Consider the following 12591-nt stretch of genomic DNA (forward strand, 5'->3'; position numbering starts at 1 on the left):
GACTCATTAAAGATAATGCGTTCATTACTTTCGAGTGTACTCATTTTATTCGGCATGAGAAAAACCCGGACAAATTTTTTTGTGCCTATAAGCTGGACTTGTCCAAGGCGTATGACCGGGTGGATTGGATTTTCCTGGAGCGAGTGATGCAACAGTTGGGTTTCGATCATCGATGGGTGAAATGGATAATGTCATGTGTCACCTCGGTGAGATACACTATCAAAATTAATGGAGCCTGCTCGGATTCATTTGCACCGTCGCGAGGGCTACGGCAGGGAGATACTTTATCACCATTCTTATTTTTGTTTATTGCGGACGGCCTAGCAGCACTGCTTAAGGAGAAGGCGAGGGAGTCTCATATTACGCCTCTAAAAGTGTGCCCGCGGGCACCAGGGATTTCCCATCTCCTTTTTGCGGACGATACTCTCCTATTTTTTCGTGCTACAGAACGAAAAGCATTGCAGGTTAAAGGGGTTCTGGATATGTTTGCTAGTGCAACAGGGCAACTTATTAATCCATAGAAGTGCTCAATTTTGTTTGGGGAACACTGCCGACATGGAGATAAAGAAGATGTGATCCGTGTCCTTGATGTTCAAAATGTTAGCTTCGAGGAGAAATATTTAGGCCTCCCCACACCTATGGGGCGCATGTCCAAGGGACGGTTCCAGAACATCCAACAGAAGTTTACTAAGAGATTTGTTACATGGTGCGAGTCAATGGCGCAGAGTGGAAAAGAAGTTCTTATCAAATCCATTGCTCAAGCCCTGCCAACTTATTTGATGAGTGTATTCAGGCTTCCAGTATCAACATGCGATGACCTCACGCGGATGGTTCGGAATTTTTGGTGGGGAGCAGAAAAGGGAAGACGGAAAACGCACTGGCGAGCATGGGAGAAACTGATTCAACCCAAGTCACACGGTGGAATGGGATTCAGGGAGTTCCGGCTGTTCAATCAAGCTTTGCTAGCACGTCAGGCATGGCGTATTCTGAATTTCCCGAACAGTCTATGCTCTCAAGTATTGAAGGCCAAGTACTTTCCATCAGGTAATCTTGAGGACACGGTGTTCCCTAGTAGTACTTCACCAACGTGGCAATCGATAGTTCATGGACTGGAACTTATAAAATGTGGTGTCACCTGGAGAGTTGGCAACGGACAGTCCACACGTATATGGAGAGATCGATGGATACCAATTTATGGTAAACCAATCACGAAACAGGGACGCTGCAGGTTGAGGTGAGTTTCTGAGCTTCTGGATGAGAGAGGTGGTTGGCACCTTGACCTCCATCAATATTTTTACCTGCAGATATTAATCAGATAATCAAAATTCACACTTCCCCTCGGCTTGGTGCGGATGTCCTGGCATGGGAACCCGAACGGAATGGTATTTTCTCTGTCCGGAGCGCGTATCGGTTGGCTCTCGATGATCGTCTTCGTCAATCTTCAGTTGCGGCGAGCAGGGCACCGGACGAGCGACGAGCCGTCTGGGCTTTATTATGGAGGTGCCCTGCTCCTCCGAAGGTGCGTGTGTTTGCTTGGCATGTGGCTACTGATTGTTTACCCACTTGGACTAATAAGCACCGTCGTAAACTTGAAGTCTCTAATCTGTGCCCATTGTGTGCTACCGAACCGGAGGACATATTTCATGCTCTATGTAGGTGCCCACTAGCAGTCGAGCTGTGGCGAGCAATGGCAAAACAATGGGATATTCCAGACGGCCGGAGGCTAGTGAACACAGGGACGGATTGGCTCCTCCAGGTGTTGGCGGAGCTGTCAGAGGAAGGGCGCTTGTGTACGCTGATGACACTATGGAGATGCTGGCATGTGCGCAACGAGATCGTCCACAACAAACGTCCGCCACCCATCAAGGTGTCGACCCGGTTTCTCTCCAGTTATATTACCTCACTGCTAGTCGTACAAGCCAGCCCTCATGCTGATCATGTCAAAGGTAAAATGGGAGCCGGTCAACTAAGCAAGAACAGCCCGTTATTACATGTGCGCTGGGAGCGGAAGAAGCTTGCCTGGGAGCCTCCGCCAGCGGGCTGGGTGGCGTTGAGCATTGATGGTTCTTTTTCGGAAGTGGACAACACAACAGGAGCTGGCATGGTGCTTAGAGATGAACGTGGTGCAATTATATACTCCTCCTGCCATGAGTTACAACACTGTGCAATGCCGTTGCAATCTGAATTAGCAGCTTGTGTGGAAGGCGTCTCCTTAGCCATCCAGTGGTCATCTTTGCCAATCGTTATCCAATCAGATTGCTCAGAGCTTATTAAGATGACCACTGATCAGAGAGACAACAGATCAACATATATGATGATGGTCCAGGAGATTAAATCGTTACTTCGTCAGGATAATAGGGAGTTCATATTCAAGCATGTTAGGCAGGAACAAAATGTTGTTAGCCACTTTTTAGCAAACTATGGTAGAATACAGAAGCGCACTGCAGTGTGGCTTCGGTCAGGACCGGACGAGGTACCTAACCTATGTAATGCAGACTTGGCCGTCGTTTGATGAATGAATTCTCTTTTTCCTTGCAAAAAAAAACCTCTTTCTTCATCAATGAGAATCAGCATCTAGCTGTTTTCCGTCAAAAAGGATATCCGCTCACCCATGCCATGCATACGTTAGGTATACTCCCTCCGTTCGTAAATATAAGTCTTTTTAGACATTTCAAATGGACAACAACATACGGATGTATGTAGACATATTTTAGAGTGTAGATTCATTCATTTTGCTCCGTATGTAGTCACTTGTTGGAATCTCTAGAAAGACTTATATTTGGGAACGGAGGGAGTATTATATATCTCCTCTCCCTATCAGATCGGTCTTTTGGGATAGTTGGTTGATAGGCATATATCTTAACATAAACCAACTCCGAAACAATTCTATTATTCTTCCTGGACTTCATTGTGGTATCAACTTCTTCCTTCATGCCCAGCCGCTAGTATTGGTCTCATGTGTCCAGTGTCAAATTCTATTTCCCCTACACGTATGTGCTGCTGTGTGGCCTATGTCCACAATGATGAATTGAATTTACATGCAATGTATGATCTGTTCTACCACTGATCCAACTGCGTCATCAATAAAAAAAATGCATCCTAAGAGATTACAAAAATAACAACGTGACAGGAAGGGCTTAGAGGAGCAATCTCTAACTAGTTCACAGCATTAGCACATCTGCAAAGCGCACAGAGAGCATAGTTTCCATCACACATGCCATTCCATGGAAGGAACAGAAAAACAAAACTAAAATGCACTATAGTCTTTCAACTTGTCCTAAGCAGTCAATGAGTCCATAAACTAGAACAAGCAAGATGCAAGAATGTACCTCTCCATAAATTCTTGCTGCAATAAGATGTTTCCCATTCTTGAATGCCTCATGTGCTTTAGATTTTGCACTAGCAAGCATAGTTTTCTGAAACATTGAGAGCAGTCAAATGAAATAAAGATTCAGTATCACATGTAATCCCTTCCCACATGCTCAGTAGAAAAAAAAATCTCCTGAATATACTCAATAGTTCTATCACTTGCGAAATGGCCATGAATATTTTTACTCGAATGCAGTATCACATGTAATCCCTTCCCACATGCTCAGTAGAAAAAATAATAATCTCCTCATACTCAATAGTTCTATCTCTTGCGAAATGGCCATGAATATTTTTACTCAAATGTTGAACCTCCTGTCTCCCAGATAAAATAATATTAAAAGTCAGTGTCAGCAGTTGAAGAATTGTTTGATTCATTTCATTTCCACATGTTTCTACTGGCCTAACTATCAATATCACTGATAGAACTCGGTAGTCTCTTTTGTTTCAGATATACATATCACTGATTGTGGTCTTTGGAGTGAGGTATTAAACAACATTACTGATTACCGCATCTTCCATCCACTACAGAATCCACAACAAAAACAATGAAGCCTTTACTCCAAAGCAAGTTGGGATATGCTAAGGCTACCGCTACAGAAATCCCACAAGACCACAATCTCATCATTAAAAACTAATATTTTCACTTGGCCAATTCCCTGTACTTTATTATAATTTAGAATCTTAAATGCACATCTCGACCCAAATTGGGCCAAAATCAACACTGGGGTTAATCCTGGCTAGGTTCATACTTACAAAAATTTAAACTTCACAAGAGTTCAAAACACCTAGGCATGATAATAAACCACAATCCATGTTGCATGCCACAGAATTAACACGTAAAAGATTAAAGTGTGATGTGCCATCAAAAAGTCACATGATAAGGAATATCGAGTTGACCAGTTTAACAGAACAGGTAAGTTAAATACATTTAGAATCATTTCAACTAAATCTTATTGCTCCGAAATGAGTTGGCATGCAATACATGTGACACATTTTTGCTTACCGGCTCATAGCTAACCCATTGCAGCAAGACAACTGGCATACTTGAAATTCACGATCAATCTAATTCTCAGCCACTAATCATAATTCATTACATACAGAAGGGCCAGTCAAGTGCACGGTTTCAAGCTGTTTTTTCAAGTTAAGACAATGAATTGAAGAAACCCCAAATTCAGGAAATCTCACAGCCAGCAATCAAGCATGCACACTCAAACCATTAATATAAATATGGTAGTGATGTTTTATAATTATACCTTTGATGAGGGCACTGATTTTACATTACCAATGATTCCATCAACACTCCAGTCACGTACTTTAGGAATACGAGAAGTGACGGGAAATAGAATTTTGACATGTTCACGCATACCAGAACGTGCAGCAATTTCTATAGGAGTGTGCCCATACTGCCAAGACAACAAGCAAGATTAACTTCACTTGATATTTGACAAAATAAACTGCCGAAGCGGCCGAGAGCATGCAAGGTATGTAGACAACCATTGAGCAGACATGGTATAAACTTAAATACATTCTAGAGATTAGGATAAATCTGGCGCTTAGTTAACATGATCTGTCAAGAACAACATTTATACTAATACCGAATTGTTACATTATATACTATCCCAAGTTCCCAACAATTTCCAGGATGAATAAGATAAGAAGTAACTCCTGCTGATTTTGCAATCGCACCTTCATTTTTTTCTCAAACTGATGACGGTAACTTATATATTTCATCCAACAATCCAATGTTCTTTGTAAGTTCGAAATTGGTCAAAGTTGGAACTCCAAGGTAAGTTCTTCCTACTTACTCCCTCCGTCCCATAATGTAAGACGCTTTTTGACGCTAGTGTAGTGTTGAAAAACATCTTACATTATGGGACGGAGGGAGTAGTAGATAGCCTAGAGCCATTACATGCTTCTCCAAATAATCAAACAGAATAAAGTCTTGAATTTAAAATGTAGCTTCGCTGTTATGGTAAATCTAAATTGACCAAAAATGCACAAAATAGAATTCATCAAGACATTTGTTTTAAAGTTTACAAACTGAAGATGGAAAACCAGTAATATGTTTAGCAATGACCTGCTAAACGAACCGTGTATTAGAATATGTCCTGCTAAGTTTGGACGAGAGCATCCATGTAGCAGTAAGGTAAAAAAAAAAGAGCTTACACTGTCAATATCATTAGCATCTGCACCAGCCAGAACTAAGCACTTAAGGATGTCAGTCGAGCCAGCAAGGGCAGCAATTATTAAGGGTGTATCTTTACCAATACCATCCACATCAGCACCAGCCTAACAAAAGATGACAGGTTATATACTTCACAAGAACAAACATACAAATTGCAATTCATCATTGTCATAACCATTTTAGGAAAATTACAGAAACTAAGTAATATAACCCTTTCTTTTCACATTAGCACAGTAACCTGTAAGTTGATGTGAGAAGATGACATACCTCAAGCAGGAGCTTCACACATTTTAGTGAGCACGCGGCAGTAGCAATAACAAGAGCTGTAGAATCAGTACCACTCAAAGCTATCTTATGCTGTTGGGAGATGCAGAAATTAGAAATTCCATATAACTACAGTCAGCATAAAATTTAAGTAAGGGCTGAAGAACTACAGCTGAATCTGTATATATATATTAAAAAAATGTCATTGTGAGTAGAAGCTTTTGACACAAATAAGAAATAACATAATTAGCATGTACAAACATCGCAAATTAAATGAATTAGCCTCTCATGTTATCTATTTTTTGAGGAAAATTGAAGTTGTATTGCCGATGCATTTCAGAAGAGAAGCAAGTATAGTTGAGTTACAGAGAAAGGGATCATGGCTCCCAGTGGCCCTCAAAACAAACTTAAAATTACAGCTAATCAGACTCTGGATCAGGCTCGTTTTCCCCAAATGTGCTCCAGGAGATACGCGAGTGAGCCAACAGCATGTCCTGCTTGATTACTCCAAGCACATGATCCTCCGAGGAGACAATATTCTAAGTTATTTATGAAAAGGTGATATTAATCCTATTAATCCGTCTGGGAGAAGTACCTCTGACCATTCCCCAAAAATTCAAACGAAAGAAAGGAAGATCAAAAGAATGAGTCTCCAGCTCAGTAAAGTCAATGGCCAGACAAACGACAAAGGTCGAACTTAAAAGTCAAGCATGTTAAACTTCAACTTGCCAGGCTATGTCAAGCAAGAACAGTAGAAACTAAAAGCACTGTGTACATTTTATAGTTGGATTATGTGTATGCTGGAGAAACAGAGAGCATGTTACACTCAAGTCTCTGGACTCCACCTGGACACTGGTGGGACCATTGCAATAAAACAAGACAATTCAGCACTGAAAAGGAGACTACAGGTCGATGTGTATATTCGAGAAACTGAATTGGACAAAGAGCAGCAATTTCACTCATGTTACCAAGACAAGATACTATATATTGAGACTATGTTTGAAAACTGGAGCAGGTGAGATTAAATTAGAAGGAATGAAAACTGAAAAATACAGGTGTAACACACAAGAGCCAGTGACATGAAATAAATACAGATAGGAAAAAGTTGCTGGATAGGGCAACAAATGAAATAACTATTACTGTGGACTTAACCATTCTAAGGAAACTAGTTTGTAAAAAAGGAAAATATGAGAGTGGCGCTTACATCTGCATGGTGATCCAACAAAACCTTCACAATAATATCATCATGCCCATTATTAGCAGCAACATGCAGTGCTGTCCCACCATGACTTAGTCCATCAGGGTTAGCTCCTTTTGAGAGTAAGAGCTCTACTATGTCAACGTATCCTGGATACAAAGTAGAAAATGCAAGATACTGTATATCACTATTCAACTATAGATACTTTGTTGTAACTCCTTGGTTGTAATTTAGAAGGCATAAATCAAGGCCACGAAATACATAGTCAATAGCTGGAATTGATGGAGTGCACAGAATTCAGACGCAACTGCAAGTTTAAGCTTTTGAGACTTGGCTAAACTAAATTGACAATAGCATTGAAACATAAAAGGCCAGCTAGTTCTGTTCTGCATAATGTGATGTGTATAGGGGGGAAAGGAAGGACTTTTTACATATAGTGTATACCTATACGCCCTTCAACTATAAAGAATACCCAATCAGAAAAAATTACTGGATGTCTCACTGATATATGGCTCCTCACACAAACGCAGTACACATGGAGATGAAGAAGAGTTAGGAAAGATGAGTATGTGTAGTAGATACTTATGCGTAGAGATCCATGCTACCTTGATTGGTGGCAAAATGGAGAGGCGTATAGCCCTCGCTGTTGAGCTTCTCTGTATCAGCACCATGGTCGAGAAAGTAACACACCAAGTACGCATTCTGACGGCTAATCGCACAGGTCAAAGGTGTTTCGCCTGTCAGGGACAACAGAGCAGAGAAGCTTAGCAGAAACAAAATCAGCCCATCCAAGGAAACACCTACCTGGATGAACGAGAGCTACTCTCTAATCGACGAAAGCTACTCCCTACTTATTACGGAAAGGAAAGGAAAGGAAAGGACTTGAAGGAAGGCGACGCACCCATCGGGCCTACATCATCGACATCCAGCCGGATGTCCTCGACCAGGTAGCGGCACACGGGCAGGCTCCCGCCTAGGGCCGCCATGTGCAGTAAGCCTATGCATATGCCGTCCCTCACTGCCCCCAGCTTCTCGGCGAGGCGACGGCCTTCCGCCCCCCTCCCAGCACCCTCGCCGCCTCTGAAACGTAGTAAAACGGATCGGCGCCAAAATCAGCACGGAAACAGACAAGAACCGGAAAATGGAGAAAAAGAATCGCCGGCGTATGGAGGTGCCTACTCTTGACGAGGCGGAGGTCGCCGTCGAAGGCTGCCTTGAGGAAGCCCATGTCGAAGGTAGGGTCGGCGGAGAATGGGTTGGGTTTCCAGGAAGGAAGGCCGTCGCCGTCCAAGGCGGCAGGGGGTATGATAGGCGTCTGCGGCGCCATGGCGACTGGGTTGGTGGTAGGTAGGGTTTTAGCTAGACCGGAGCTGGAAACGGGGGAAGAGAGGAGGAAGACGGCGTGGGCGGGAAAGGAGGGAGTGGAGTGGAGGCCGGGGAGGACGACGCGTGCGACCAAGAGGGTAGAAAACTAGAAATGGAAGGCGAGCGAATTCCCCTGTAGCAGCACCGGTAGAAAACTAGAAATGGAAGCCAAATAACTAGTGTTGTCTTTTCTTTTGTTTTTTTTTCCTTTTTTAGACAAATCTGCTTCTATTAAGTCGTCACAATGTTTACAAGGATGAAGAGAAAATCACCGGGTTGACCTAACCAAATATGATGGTCAACCCTTAAATGTAAAGCATGTGTCGCTGGATTGTGAGCCTCGAAATTCAAGCTCCTAAGCTCGTGAACAAAATTACACATGATAAAAACCCTAGAGTGCTCTATGACTTCATGTATAATAGCTCCATAATTGGCTGAGCTTTGTTGCTTGATATCATCAATCATCATCTTGTAGCCGGATGCAATATGAATCTTTTGTAAATTTAGGTCTTTGGCGAGAGCTAAGGCCTCTGGAATGGCCAACACTTCTAGTGTTCCAGGATGCTTAATGCCCATAAAAATAATCACCACAGCTCCCAAAGTAGCCACCATTATGGTCTCGTCACACCGCTGCAACAACACCAAAATTCGAACTTCTCGCTACATATGCATCAGGCGAAGAGAGCCATTGTGTCGGTCTTGAGGATGGCATACGTGTGATGATCACCCTCGAAGTGTCGAGAATCTGAAGATTTGTTTGAAAAAGCTACTATAAAATAATGTGTCCAGAGGAGGCTATGAAAAATGTCCCCATAGATGGCTTTCCTCCTTGCTCCCTGGACTGCCCATAGAGTAAGCACCATGCCAATAAAATCGTTGTGGGACAATGTTTCATGCATAGTAAAAACCAAGCTCTTTATATTAGCAGCCTGGTTTTGGCATATTTGTTCTACCAGCCCGTTCTCAAATAAATTCCAAACGCTTCTTGCCATTGAGCAATCCATCAAAGCATGTCTCTAAGAATCCTTTGCTCTGCATAAAACGTAGGTGACCTAGGTGGACATATTTCTGTGTTAAACAAGATACGTCGTTTCGCAAGACTCCACAAAAAGATACCCGCCCCTTCGCCGCTCCTCCACGCCACCAAAGACCAAGGCCATCTCGGTCCCCTACCACGACAAAGCGCGCTGCAGGCGGTGATAGCCCACAAGTATAAGAGATCGCAATAGTTTTCGAGGGTAGAGTATTCAACCCTAATTTATTGATTCGACACAAGGGAAGCCAAATAATATTTGCAAGTAGTAGCAGTTGAGTTATCAATTCAACTACACCTGGAGAACTAAATATCTACAATAGAGTGATCAGTAGCACAATAATATGATAGTTTTATAGCAGTGATAACAGTAGCAATAGCAACGGTAGCAATAACGGTAGCCGTTTTATAGTGATTGTAACAGCAGCAACAGCGAATGTAACTTAACAAAGATCAATATGCGAAAGTGTACGCATTGGATCAGTGATGGATAATTATGTTGGATGACATTCATCATGTAACAGTCATAACCTAGGGCGACACATAACTAGCTCCAATTCATCAATGTAATATAGACATGTATTTCATATATAGTCATACGTGCTTATAATAAGAACTTGCACGGCATTTTTTGTCCTACCCTCCCATGGCAGCGGGGCTCATAAGGAAATATAAGGGATATTAAGGCCTCCTTTTAATAAAGAATTCGAACAAAGTATTAGCACATAGTGAATACATGAACTCCTCGAATTACGGTAATCACCGTAAAGAATCCTAATTATTGTCACTTTGGGACATGCAGACCATAACACGTAATAGGTGCATACAACTTGCAAGATAGGATCAAGAACACAAATATATTCGTGAAAATATAAAGGGTTCAGATATAAAATCATGACACTCGGGCCCTAGTGACAAGCATTAAGCATAGCAAAGTCATAGAAACATCAATCTCAGAACATAGTGGATACTAGGGATCAAGCCCTAACAAAACTAACTTGATTACATGATAAATCTCATCCAACAATCACCATCTAGCAAGGTGATGAGCATCATGAAATTGGTGATGGAGGATGATGGATGATGACGACGGGTGTCGAATCCCCCTCTTCGCAGTCCCGAACGGACTCCAGATTAGCCCTCCCGATGAAGAACAGGAGGTGGCGGCAGCTCCGTATTGTAAAACATGATGATTCCTTCTCTCTAATATTTTTCTGGACGAATAGGTACTTATGGAGTTGGAGTTAGGGTTGCGGGAGCTGCCAGGGGCCCACAAGCCTGCTAGGCGCGCCATAGGGGTGGGCTCGCCCCTGGGCTTGTAGCGCCCTGGTGGCCCCCCTCTGGTATTTCTCTTCACCAGTATTTTTTATATATTCTGAGAATATTCTCCATAAATTTTCAGCTCAATCCGAGAACTTTTATTTCTGCACAAAAACAACACCATGGCAATTCTGTTAAAAACAGCGTCAGTCCAGGTTAGTTCCATTCAAATCATGCAAATTAAAGTCCAAAACAAGAGCAAAAGTGTTTGGAAAAATAGATATGTTTGGAACACATAAACTCCCTCAAGCTTAACTCATTGCTTGTCCTCAAGCAATTCAGTTGATAAACTGAAAGTGATAAAGAAAAATGTTTACAAACACTTTTTGTTCTTGTTGTTGTGAGCATGCCTAACTAATGTTCAAATTTTCAGCAAGGATTATGAACCAACCATGTTCATGATAACATTTAGGTCTCACATTTACTCATACCAATGACACAACCAACTAGCGAGCAATAATAAGATATCTCAGATGCCAACAATTTGTCAAAAAATCATGATATAATATGATAACATGGTATCTCGCTGGCCCTTTCTAAGACCGCAAAACATAAATGCAGAGCACCTTTGAAGTTCAAGAAACGACAAAACATTGTAATTCATGGTAAAAGAGATCCAGTCATGTCACACTCAACATTAACTATACTCAATGGATAAGAATGACAATAGTGAAGGAAATATGCCCTAGAGGCAATAATAAAGTTATTATTTATTTCCTTATATCATGATAAATGTTTATTATTCATGCTAGAATTGTATTAACCAGAAACATAATACATGTGTGAATACATAGACAAACAGAGTGTCACTAGTATGCCTCTACTTGACTAGCTCGTTAATCGAAGATGGTTATGTTTTCTAACCATGAACAAGGAGTTGTTATTTGATTAACGGGATCACATCATTAAGTGAATGATCTGATTGACATGACCCATTCCATTAGCTTAGCACACGATCGTTTAGTATGTTGCTATTGCTTTCTTCATGACTTATACATGTTCCTATAACTATGAGATTATGCAACTCCCGTTTGCCGGAGGAACACTTTGTGTGCTACCAAACGTCACAACGTAACTGGATGATTATAAAGGAGCTCTACAGGTGTCTCCAAAGGTACATGTTGGGTTGGCGTATTTCGAGATTAGGATTTGTCACTCCGATTGTCGGAGAGGTATCTCTGGGCCCTCTCGGTAATGCATATCACTTAAGCCTTGCAAGCATTGCAACTAATGAGTTAGTTGCGGGATGATGTATTACAGAACGAGTAAAGAGACTTGCCGGTAACGAGATTGAACTAGGTATTGGTATACCGACTATCGAATCTTGGGCAAGTAACATAGCGATGACAAAGGGAACAACGTATGTTGTTATGCGGTCTGACCGATAAAGATCTTCGTAGAATATGTAGGAGCCAATATGGACATCCAGGTCCCGCTATTGGTTATTGACCAGAGACATGTCTCGGTCATGTCTACATTGTTCTCGAACCCGTAGGGTCCGCACGCTTAAGGTTACGATGACAGTTATATTATGAGTTTTTGCATTTTGATGTACCGAAGTTTGTTCGGAGTCCCGGATGTGATCACGGACATGACGAGGAGTCTCGAAATGGTCGAGACATAAAGATTGATATATTGGAGGCCTATGTTTGGATATCGGAAGTGTTCCGGGTGAAATCGGGATTTTACCGGAGTACCGGGAGGTTACCGGAACCCCCCGGGAGCTATATGGGCCATAGTGGGCCTTAGTGGAAAAGAGAAGAGGCAGCCCAACATGGGCCGCGCGCCCCTCCCCTCCCTTGGTCTGAATAGGACAAGGAGAGGGGGGCGGCCTCTCTCTCTCTCTTTTCCCCCCTC

At 42.2% G+C, this 12591-nt stretch overlaps 1 pseudogene; it reads right to left on the bottom strand.

Annotated features, from left to right (window-relative positions):
- Nucleotides 1–3161: 3161 nt before the first annotated feature.
- LOC123082039 (E3 ubiquitin-protein ligase HACE1-like) lies at nucleotides 3162–8244 on the bottom strand (annotated as a pseudogene).
- Nucleotides 8245–12591: the final 4347 nt, after the last annotated feature.

The sequence above is a fragment of the Triticum aestivum genome, chromosome 4A (assembly GCF_018294505.1).
Source record: "Triticum aestivum cultivar Chinese Spring chromosome 4A, IWGSC CS RefSeq v2.1, whole genome shotgun sequence".
Lineage (NCBI taxonomy): Eukaryota > Viridiplantae > Streptophyta > Magnoliopsida > Poales > Poaceae > Triticum > Triticum aestivum.